This window comes from Podarcis bocagei (assembly GCF_964188305.1).
Source record: "Podarcis bocagei genome assembly, chromosome: 4".
NCBI lineage: Eukaryota > Metazoa > Chordata > Lepidosauria > Squamata > Lacertidae > Podarcis > Podarcis bocagei.
Window position 1 is genome coordinate 78892293 of NC_138128.1, and position 10096 is coordinate 78902388.

General features: G+C 44.2%; 1 long non-coding RNA gene across 1 annotated transcript; it reads left to right on the forward strand.

Moving 5' to 3' along the window:
- The first annotated feature begins 3225 nt into the window (after positions 1-3225).
- LOC308585346 lies at positions 3226-8050 on the forward strand. The gene is made up of 4 exons (XR_014007309.1): positions 3226-3875; positions 4623-4708; positions 7173-7716; positions 7858-8050. It is a non-coding gene; the product is annotated as an uncharacterized lncRNA (long non-coding RNA).
- The last annotated feature ends 2046 nt before the right edge of the window (positions 8051-10096 follow it).

The following is a 10096-nucleotide window of genomic DNA, read 5'->3' on the forward strand; positions in this document are numbered from 1 at the left end:
TTATGCATATACAGAAGCAGGAGCTACACAGCTGGAAACTTGCTGTAACTGAAATGAGGCACTCTGCGATAAGGACAGGCTGCCAAAAACAGTCAGAATTCAAAACACTTTTCAGCCGCAAAAGCACATTGGCCAACTTTGGACAAGTCTGGCCGACTTAACTCACAGGCAAGTCGTGAGGCAAAAATCTCTCTCTCTCAGTTCCCAGAAGAAAGGATGGAATACAAATAAAATATACGAAACCTCTCCCAATACAAAGGCCTGCATGGTTGTTTCTGAGAAGGCATTCCTGAGAATCTTTTTTTTTTTTTTTATCCCATTAAAGCAAGTCTCTAAGGAATTTTTGTGTAAAGTGTAAGAAGTGAAAATAGGAAAAGAAAGAAATGGACGGATTCTAAATGAATAACCACTACTTCTCCCCCAAAGATAAAATTTTTGCAGAAAACATAGGCCCTGTGGCAATACACACACACCTCACACATTAGCAACCAATGGTAACAAGTAGCACAATGAGTGTTGCAAAGTCAGTTTTGCATCCTGCAGAATGTATGGTTTTAAAAAAGTGTTCTTCTTTTTCCTGGGAACACTGCTGGAAGAAAATGTAGCAGGCCTTGTATTCCTTGCAAAGCAATAGTTTTCGTTCTGAATTCTAATGCAACGACTGCCGAGGCAGTAGTCTGTTATCTGAATTTTAATGCCTGTATCTTTTTTATCTTGTCAGTTGTAGGGAAGATGTGAGTAGTTTTCATGAAACATTAATGGCGATAACTGGAGTCTGCTCTCCCACACATCCTCTCCTGTTGTGATGTAAAGTATGTATCTCTGTTGCGCTGCCACCGTGCACCTTTTGCTAGCTCTCACAGATCTGGCTGTGGGATGTGTGTGTGTGCATGAACACACACACAGAGCGTCTGAGATGAGAAAGAGCTGGATGTGGGAGATCAGAACTTTTAATTAATTTTAAGGACTGTTCTTAGACTGAGGGTGATCCTCAAGCACTCGCACTATTAGCTCATATACTGCCATCTTTAGCTGATATTTGCTTTAGCAAGACATCACAACCGGGGAAAGGCAAAATCCTCTGAGAAATTTGTTTCAGCAGAAACTCTATCCCCTTTTGTAGTTAACTTTGGTTCTCTATTGTTCTGTTTATTTATTTTTATATCTGTAAGCTTAGAGTCGGCAGGCTTTCTTCATCAAATTTCCCCCCACCAGAATGGGAATTTTGCTTTCAAAAGCAAAATTTCCCTCAAGACTTATAATAAGGTTATAGGAATCTTTAAAAAAAAATGAGGAAGGAAAATAGTGTTATCACCATAGGGGATAGCAATGCAGTGGCGAGAGAAGGACAGAATGGAGAATAATCTTTAGTGGGAACACATTTTGGAGTCACTCTCTATAATATGACCCTTGTTGTGTAGGCCTTCTCCCTCTAAGAGGTCATCCCTCTTAGCACAGGGGCAGAGAATCTTTTCTGGCCAGTGGGCCGGACCCTTATCTCCTCACCCTTGGAGGGCCATATTTGGTAGGTGGACGGGGTCAGGTTTTAGAGGTTTAAAGGGCATTGCAGGCCTGTTTGCAGAAGGTCTTTGGAACCACCTGTGCTCCTCTTTGAACCTCCAGAGCAGTGGCGTAGCGTGGGTTGTCAGCACCCGGGGCAAGGCAAGTAATTTGCGCCCCCTAACCCATGGATTTGCGCCCCCTAACCCATGGATTTGCGCCCCCTAACCCTAATCCCCAGATGTTGCGCCCGGTGCAGCCGGCCCCCCCTGCACCCCCCACGCTACGCCACTGCTCCAGAGCAATCCTTCTGGCTGCAGGAATTGGCAGCACCCAGTCAGGATTGAACCCTCTGCTCACTAGCTGATGAGCAGAGGCTTCGTGCCTGCTGCCTGTGTGGTTCTGCTTTGCCAGTTCATTCCCAACAGAGAACATGTTGGGTTGAACCCCACCCTCTTGCCTGTCAGCAGACATCACCCAGTCAGCTGACCAAGTGATGTCAGCTGATGGACAGGTGGGGTGTAGCTTGAGAGAAATGGCCTCAGGGGCCCACAGGGCAGGGGTTCCCCATTCCTGCTTTAGGGGTGTGGAGAAAAGGACAAATTAGAAGGAGAGGGTCTAGTATCTGTGGAACGCCCTCACATCAGATGTCAAGGAAATAAACAACTACCTGACTTTTAGAAGCCATCTGAAGTTAACCCTGTATCAGGAAATTTTTAATTTCTAATGTTTTACATTTTTTTATGTGCTGTAAGCCACCAAGAATGGCTGGGGAAACCCAGCCAGATGGAAGGGGTATAAATAATAAAATAATAATAAAAAATTAACCTCTCTCAAAACAATGGTTTCCTATGTTATTCTCAGTGATTATCCCAGTGCAGGATCTATGTATCATACAAGCAATGCACTTGCAACCGTTGTACACCAACTTTTCAACCAAATCAGGAACTAGGATTGTGGTCTGAGTAGAAGCCTGCTAATCTCTGCATAGCTAGGAGATTTAACACATATCTTACAAAGAGTGGCATAATCAGTATTTTCAAGTGTTGTAATCCTCCACCTGATACTCATCTATCCCCTCAGCGCAGCTTTTAGCAACGCTTGCCTTAATATACACCTGGGAAACACTTCTCCTTCCTCCCCTATCATCATCAATGAACACAGAAAGTGTTTCTAATGGGAAATGTGCAGGGCATGTGATAAAAAGGTCGGGGAGAGTTCAGTTATGCGAGGGGGGGAAAGTATTTTCTCATGAATAGACAGTTAAGCTGAAGATAATTAAAGTTTCCACTATACAAAAAAGAAACTGTTAGATAAGCGCTTTGAACCAATGCTTTGGGATTCAGTTTAGAAAAGATAGCGGCCAGCAAAATTCTTTAGTTAAAACTGGGGCTGACTTAAAACTACACCCCAGCTTTTTTAAAAAAAATGATTTTGACAGTTTTCCCCAATCCACACCAATCACCCTGTTTTGACAAGATGATTGGTGGGGAATGTTCCTCATTAAAATATCTGTCCATTCATTTGGATTGACCTTGCTCTCAGCTGCCGACTCCCACCTCAGCAATGGTTAAAGCTGATTGGTTATGTAGTACTGTGATCTCATTCCATTCACCATGTTATCTCTGATTGGGTGGGATCATCCTTTGCGGGCAGGAGGAAATTCCCCCAAAGGGATGAAATGATCCCAATATATTGATGATATGAAATGTCCAGACGCTTTATATTCAAAAGAACTTTACTTCAGGAGCATATAGCTGAGAAGAACACCCCTACAATCTCATGCTTATTCACTTATAGAGAGCACAAGTATCTCCCTATTAACATTTAGGGATCTTCCTCTGTCTGCTTCAACCCAGGCAGACCACATTGACACACACTATCCTCAGGAGCATCCAGAGAAACCTCTCTCAGCAGCCATTCTCCCTCGCGCACAAAGAGAGAAGAACAGGAAAACAGTTAAAAATGAGAGTTACTTGAATAACAGTCACAACAGAATGGAATGCCTTTCTCATGTGACTCACAGCCAGCCAATCACATGACTTAGCTACTGCCAAAGGAAAAACCTCATGCTATAAAAACACAGCTATTTAACATAAGCAACATTCCCATTTCAGGAAATTAAACCATTATCCTTAACAGATGTAGTGCTCCATGACTCTCTGTATAGCCCTTATGACTTTCGGCAGGCTGCACCTACTCATCCATACCCCCTTTCCTCAATCCAGGCCCCTTACTGACCCAAGTTGCGTTCTCCTTAAGTGCTTTTGCCTGGCTGGAATGTATCCTTGAATTCTGATCATGTGCCTTGCTTGCTTGAAAAGAGGCTAGAGAAAGCGTGCTGGTCTATGTAGGAACTAGTCTACTGTATAAAGGTAACATTTGCATTCATTTCTCTGCTCACGTTCACCATTGGCCCCACTGGCATGTGCCCCACAGAAGGGAATCCAACCCTTTGTCTGAAAAATGGTTCTCCACCCCTGATCTAAATGTTTGGCAGAAATATTCCCTGTTTGACCCCCATTAGCAAAACAGGCAGCTATTCAGAGCAGCTCTTGAGACATTTTGTATCCACCCTCCCTATCTGAATGCAATATTGAAGCAGTTTCAACTGGCAATAAAGAAAATCAATGCTTGAAATAAACTTATGCGTATTAGGGGAGATGCTGCCAGCAGCGCAACTTATGTAAACAAAGATGGGCTTATTCAAAACTTTTTTGTATTCATATGTGGGCATTAGCCCCCAGCAGCTTTATTTTGATGCATTCAAGTAATAAGACATAGCAGATACAGACTTATAAGGGCACGAAATGGCTGGATCATTTCCACAGCATAATTCACTCGGCAGAGATTTGTGTATGAATTCTATCCCTCTCTTTCCATGTCTGCCTTGGTGGAGGTAGATAAATTCACTCCAAAATGGCCCCGAGGACCTACAAATGTAAGGAATCCCATGCCAAATAGAGACCTGTCAATCTCCCGACACAGCGGGAGACAACCCTGGCACTTAAATTTTGCAGCAATAACTCATTTCCGTGCAACTTCTGTGTGAGTGACCCTTTGACTTTATCAGCCTCTCTCTGAGAGAGAGTTTCATTCCTCTTTTTTCGTCCCTTCATCAGGTCATTTAACCTTAGTTCCTTAAATATGCAGCGGAAAGAGAAACTTGTGCAGATCGCAAGATCTACATCCAGGCCATCTAAATCAGGTACCGTATTTTTCGCTCTATAACACGCACCCGACCATAACACGCACGTAGTTTTTAGAGGAGGAAAATCCATAGGTATGCCACCCGTAGGCATTCCCTCCATAACACGCACAGACATTTCCCCTTACTTTCTAGGAGGAAAAAAGTGAGTGTTATGGTGCAAAAAATACAGTATGTGAAATGGGTATGAAATGGATGAGTAAGGCATGCCTACTTAGAGTGTGAAGCTTAATTTGTGCATGTGTGATGCAACTTCACCCAGAGGCCTCTAGCAGGACATCGCCTTCCCCAGTGTTGCCCCCCCCCCCCAGCCACCACCAATAAGTACACTTTGGGAAGGAAATGAGGCAATGCACAAGGTATCTCAGTGTTGGGAGAATCACAGAGGCTGGTTCAGAGTGGCCATGTGTCCTACTTTACTGTCCTCTCTTTGAAGGCATCCACTGTTTGAAGAGCTGCCCTATCTAAGACCTGTTAAAGATAAAAATCCACAAGAATGGAGAATTGCAGCCTTGAAGTTGCGTGTCAACTGTTGGGCATACAGGTAACCTGTATGTCTGCTCAGTCTGCTGTCCAAATGTTGTCACCTTGGCACAGCCTTCCCCACTATGATGAGATGCACTGTATTTCTATTTCAGTCATAGCAATTATTTCAAATTCTATACATACATATTAGCTTATGCAAATGTTATGCAAATCCTCTTTTGTAAAATGATGTACAGTCGTATTTTAGATCCTGAACGCCCAGGAACTCAGACATTTTGGCTCCTGAACGCCGCAAAGTCATTGTTCTGGTTTGCGAACGTTCTTTTGGAACCCGAACGTCTGATGGGGCTTCCACGGCTTCCTGCAGCCAATCAGAAGCTGTGATTTGGTTTACGAATGTTTTGCAAGTCAAATGGACTTCTGGAATGGATTCCATTCAGCTTCCAAGATACGACTGTATTTCCCCTGTTTTGGTGGCCCCTCTGCATTCAGACTCTACTGTACTATCTGTGACATCATTCATACTCTACAATTCTATGATTCTATGAGGAGTGCAACAGGGTCAAAATTTGCAACTGAGTTTGGGGGTGAGGGAACAAGCCACTCCCTTAAAAAAAAAAAAGTAGCAGGTTTTGCTGAGTCCGATTTTGAATCAAGCCAAGGAAAGACATCGCTAGCCTGTAGTCAGGATTAGGATTGCTATCATACTGCTTTAGGTCTCTGAAACATTAACACCTCTACCGAGCCTGTGCTCATTTAACTCAGCTCTTTGTAAGTGATGACCAAATCCCAATGGGAGAGCTGCATACTCACATGCCCCACTACCTCCAAAAAGCTTTCCTTAAAGCCTTTATTAAAAGATTTATTTCAATTCCTGCTGGAACAAATTCATTCTGCGCTATGGCCTGAAGCACTCTGAAACTCCGGCGCTGATAAAAATCACCAGAGGAGCAGACTACCGCAGACAAGGGTTTTGATATTTAGAAGGCCTTGTGCCCGCAACAGCTGCCACACCGCTACCATGGCTGCTGAGAAGAAGGGGGGAGGGAATGCTCTTTGGGCAACAAGATTCTAGGGCATTCTGATTAAGCAGCCACTGTAATTGACTGTAAATGGGTAGCCATGGGCAAGAGAGAAAGGGGGCGGGTAGATTTTGCATATGTAGAGTGGCCTACTTAAGTATACTCCAATATGAACTTATAGGACTGTCACTGAAATTCTACTCAATATTGATCCAGAGCAGATTCCAATGTATAGTTAGCAAAGTAGAAACTTAAACACGTTGCAGGATTCCCAAAAATAGACCAGAGGAAATTAATATTTCATCCAGCAGAGCTTTACTGCTATGAGAATAGTGGTTACAAATCCAATACATTCAGGGTTGTAACTGTCCAAAAGAAATCAAGTTGCAGCAGACTTAACTTAAACTTACAGTAATTTATAGTAAGACTAAACCTTAATACTATACGTATACAGAAGACCACACCAGAAAGGAAAAAGGATAGAAAGAGAAAGTGAAACCCAGGGTCCTTCTGGCCTATTTTTATAGTCAGCATGACCTTGACTGAAGAGATAACAGAACCAGTTTAAGCCAGCTGTACTCAGCTTCTCTAAAAGAATAACCCTTGTTTCTTTCACACAGAGAAGCTTTCAGAACTCTCTCGAATTAATTAGAATAGGAGAGATCTCTACACATCAGATCAATATTTTCTGCACTAAGAAATGCAAACTGACAAGGACATCTCAGTTTTCATTGGAGAAATGTTGGATGGTATGCATCAAATTTATCTTTTTGAATGCATTCATTTGCAGCCTTCTGAATGCAAAAATGCTGCAATTCTCCGTGGGTGCCACCTCCATAATTCTGATCAGTATTGTGTATACGTTGACCAATAAGGTGAAAGCGGCTGTGGTGATACTTCACTGGAAAGCTCTGTGCATCTTTGATAAAGCAAGTGCAGTGACCTTTGCTTTCTAGATTTAGGTACGCACTCTGAGTGACTCAGCTGGGGCCAGAGGGTGAAACTCTTGCACTCTGATTTACCTGCTGAGCAGATGACATTTGCTTTCAAGGAAGCAGCACAGGCGCAAAAGAAAATGGAAGATCTGAGCGACAACGGCATGCTTTGTGGTATCCCTCCTATCTACAAAGGATGTGCCAGTTTCTCTTCCAGACTATGTAGGGAAATGTACAGAGAACGTCCATGCTGTACTGTGGTCTACGATTGTAAGATTATTTGAACACCTGGTTCTGTGAGTTTCTCAGCAGAACATGTTGTTGTCATGTTGTCACTCACAGTTTGGTGACTATGAAGCACTTGTGAAGACATCAGCACGTATAAACACAAGAGCTAGGAGATTTGGCAGTGAGCACAAAGTGTCCAGTTCTCTGAAACCACCATAGCAGATTGAGGAAAAGAGGAACCGACTTGCCAGCTATCCACTCACTTAGTGCCCCCAAAGCAGCTGGCTAGTAGGGGGTGCTTCAAATTGCAGATTCTGAAGTTGCCAGGTGGTATAAGGCAGGCTTCCTCAGCCTTGGGCCTCCAGATGTTTTGAGACTACAGTTCCCATCATTCCTGGCCACTGGTCCTGCTAGCTAGGGATCATGGGAGTTGTAGGCCAAAAACATCTGGAGGCCCAAGGTTGAGGAAGCCTGTAAGGCACCAGGAGCCTTCAAACCCCTCGCCTGTATAAATAAGATGCAGCTGTGCCCAGACCACTGCCTGCACACCACCAATACTCATTTGTATCATTTTATTTACATATCACATCTCCAATATGGCATTCAATGTAGCAACCCCTTCCTCCACAGCCTTGGCACCTTCTGGTTTTGGTGTTGAGACATAGCTTGTAAGTGGGAACTTGGTTGATGAAAGGTATCGTTTTAGCCTGTTTTAAGGTTTTCCCAGTAGTGATGTATGGAAGTGAGAGCTGGACCATAAAGCAGGCTGATTGCCGAAGAATTGATGCTTTTGACTTATGGTGCTGGAGGAGACTCTTGAGAGTCCCATGGACTGCAAGAAGATCAAACCTATCCCTTCTGAAGGAAATCAGCCCTGAGTGCTCATTGGAAGGACAGATCCTGAAGCTGAGGCTCCAATACTTTGGCCACCTCATGAGAAGAGAAGACTCCCTGCAAAAGACCCTGATGTTGGGAAAGATGGAGGGCACAAGGAGAAGAGGACAACAGAGGACGAGATGGTTGGACAGTGTTCTCGAAGCTACCAGCATGAGTTTGACCAAACTGCGGGAGGCAGTGGAAGACAGGAGTGCCTGGCGTGCTCTGGTCCATGGGGTCACGAAGAGTCGGACATGACTAAGTGACTAAACAACAACAGCAACAAGGAGTAGCAGTTATGGATAAGAGACATCACACTAAGTGTAGCCCATTTAAAATATGATGGGTGCAATATTGACTCCAATATAAGTCTCCTGTTAAATTCCTATTGACATTGACAAAACATCAGATTTTGGCATGGTGACTGTGCCATGCTGAAAAGCACAAATATTTTTTGAATGTGTATTGAGACTGGGACATCCTTTCCCAAAGGAGGTAATTAACAGTGCTCCTAAAGACTATGTTTGCTTCGACAATGCCGTACAATCAACCCCAAACAGCGGATTAAGATAACACAAGCATCTTCTTCAGGGAGATTTAAATGAGTCCAGCATGGATCAATTGAAGTCTGACACATTCCGCTCTCATGTACAAGGTTTCTGGCTAATGCCGTTCTAGTTAGTTTTGTTTATAAATGTCTCCAGTGGGAATTAAGACAAAGGATTGGTCCCTGCTCCTGCATCTTGTAAGCAGTGGGACTTCTGAGCAGGAAGAAGAAACAAAAATGAACGAGAAATGTCTATTGCTAAGGGAAGAGTTGAAACAATATCGTAAGCCCAGTTTTACTTTGTGAAGGCAAAATACAGTAAAGGGTCTTTGATCAAGCACTGCCTCGGCCACACCAGACCTAAATGCAGCGAGGCCACGCCCCCCGGCCCAGCCGATTGGCTGGCCTGGGAATGACGCATCTGAGGATTCCCTGGTATCACGATCATGGGGTGGGGCGTGAGCCCACAACCCCACCTCCTCCCTAGCTCGGGAGTGGCAATACCCACTTAATGTGTGACCTCAAAATTCCAGATACCCCCCAAACTGATGCCAAAGGTTAGTGCTAGTTTTGTGCCGTTTTGTGCTGCATACCCCACGTTTTGTGTCTCCCCCCCCAACTGACTAATTGTCACTCAAACCAGGGTCACAAGTAAATGGCCAAAAACCCAACCTTGTCCGATTGACTACAAACCGGTGCCCAAGTGGTGCACTGATTTGGTGGCATTTCGTACCGCAAACCCCACTTTCTGTGCTGCTGCCCCCAAAGGGAGTAATTAACACTCAAACCAGGGGCCGTAAGTGGGGACTTAAGTCCCCACATAGCCAACTTAGCCTTAGTGGGGACTTAAGCTGGCTAAGTTGGCTTATTGTGCTAAGTGGGCTAAGTTGGCTAAGTGGGCCCCTTTTAACTAACTTAAGTCCCCACTTAGCCCACTTAGCCTTGCCCTTCCCCTCTGGTAAGCATAGTGATAGTGGTGGTGGGAGGTTAGGTAAGTGCTGCTGCTCCTCCCTGCCCCCCACTACTGCCTTTCCATCTCCAGCCACTTGTCCCTTCCAAGTCTTCCTTCTTCCTCGCCACACTGCTCTGTAAATGTTCTGCAGAAACAAGGGTTCCCAGGCCTAATTCTCCACCACACATGTCTTCTACACAAATCAAGTTTAGCTCCATAGAGAACCCATTTCTCAACATCTGCTATATAGAAGCTTGCATCCATCTTAACAATTTTGCTTCGAATGAAATATGGAATTGGGGAGCAAACACAATACTTTCTTCCACTATTCCCCCCACTTGT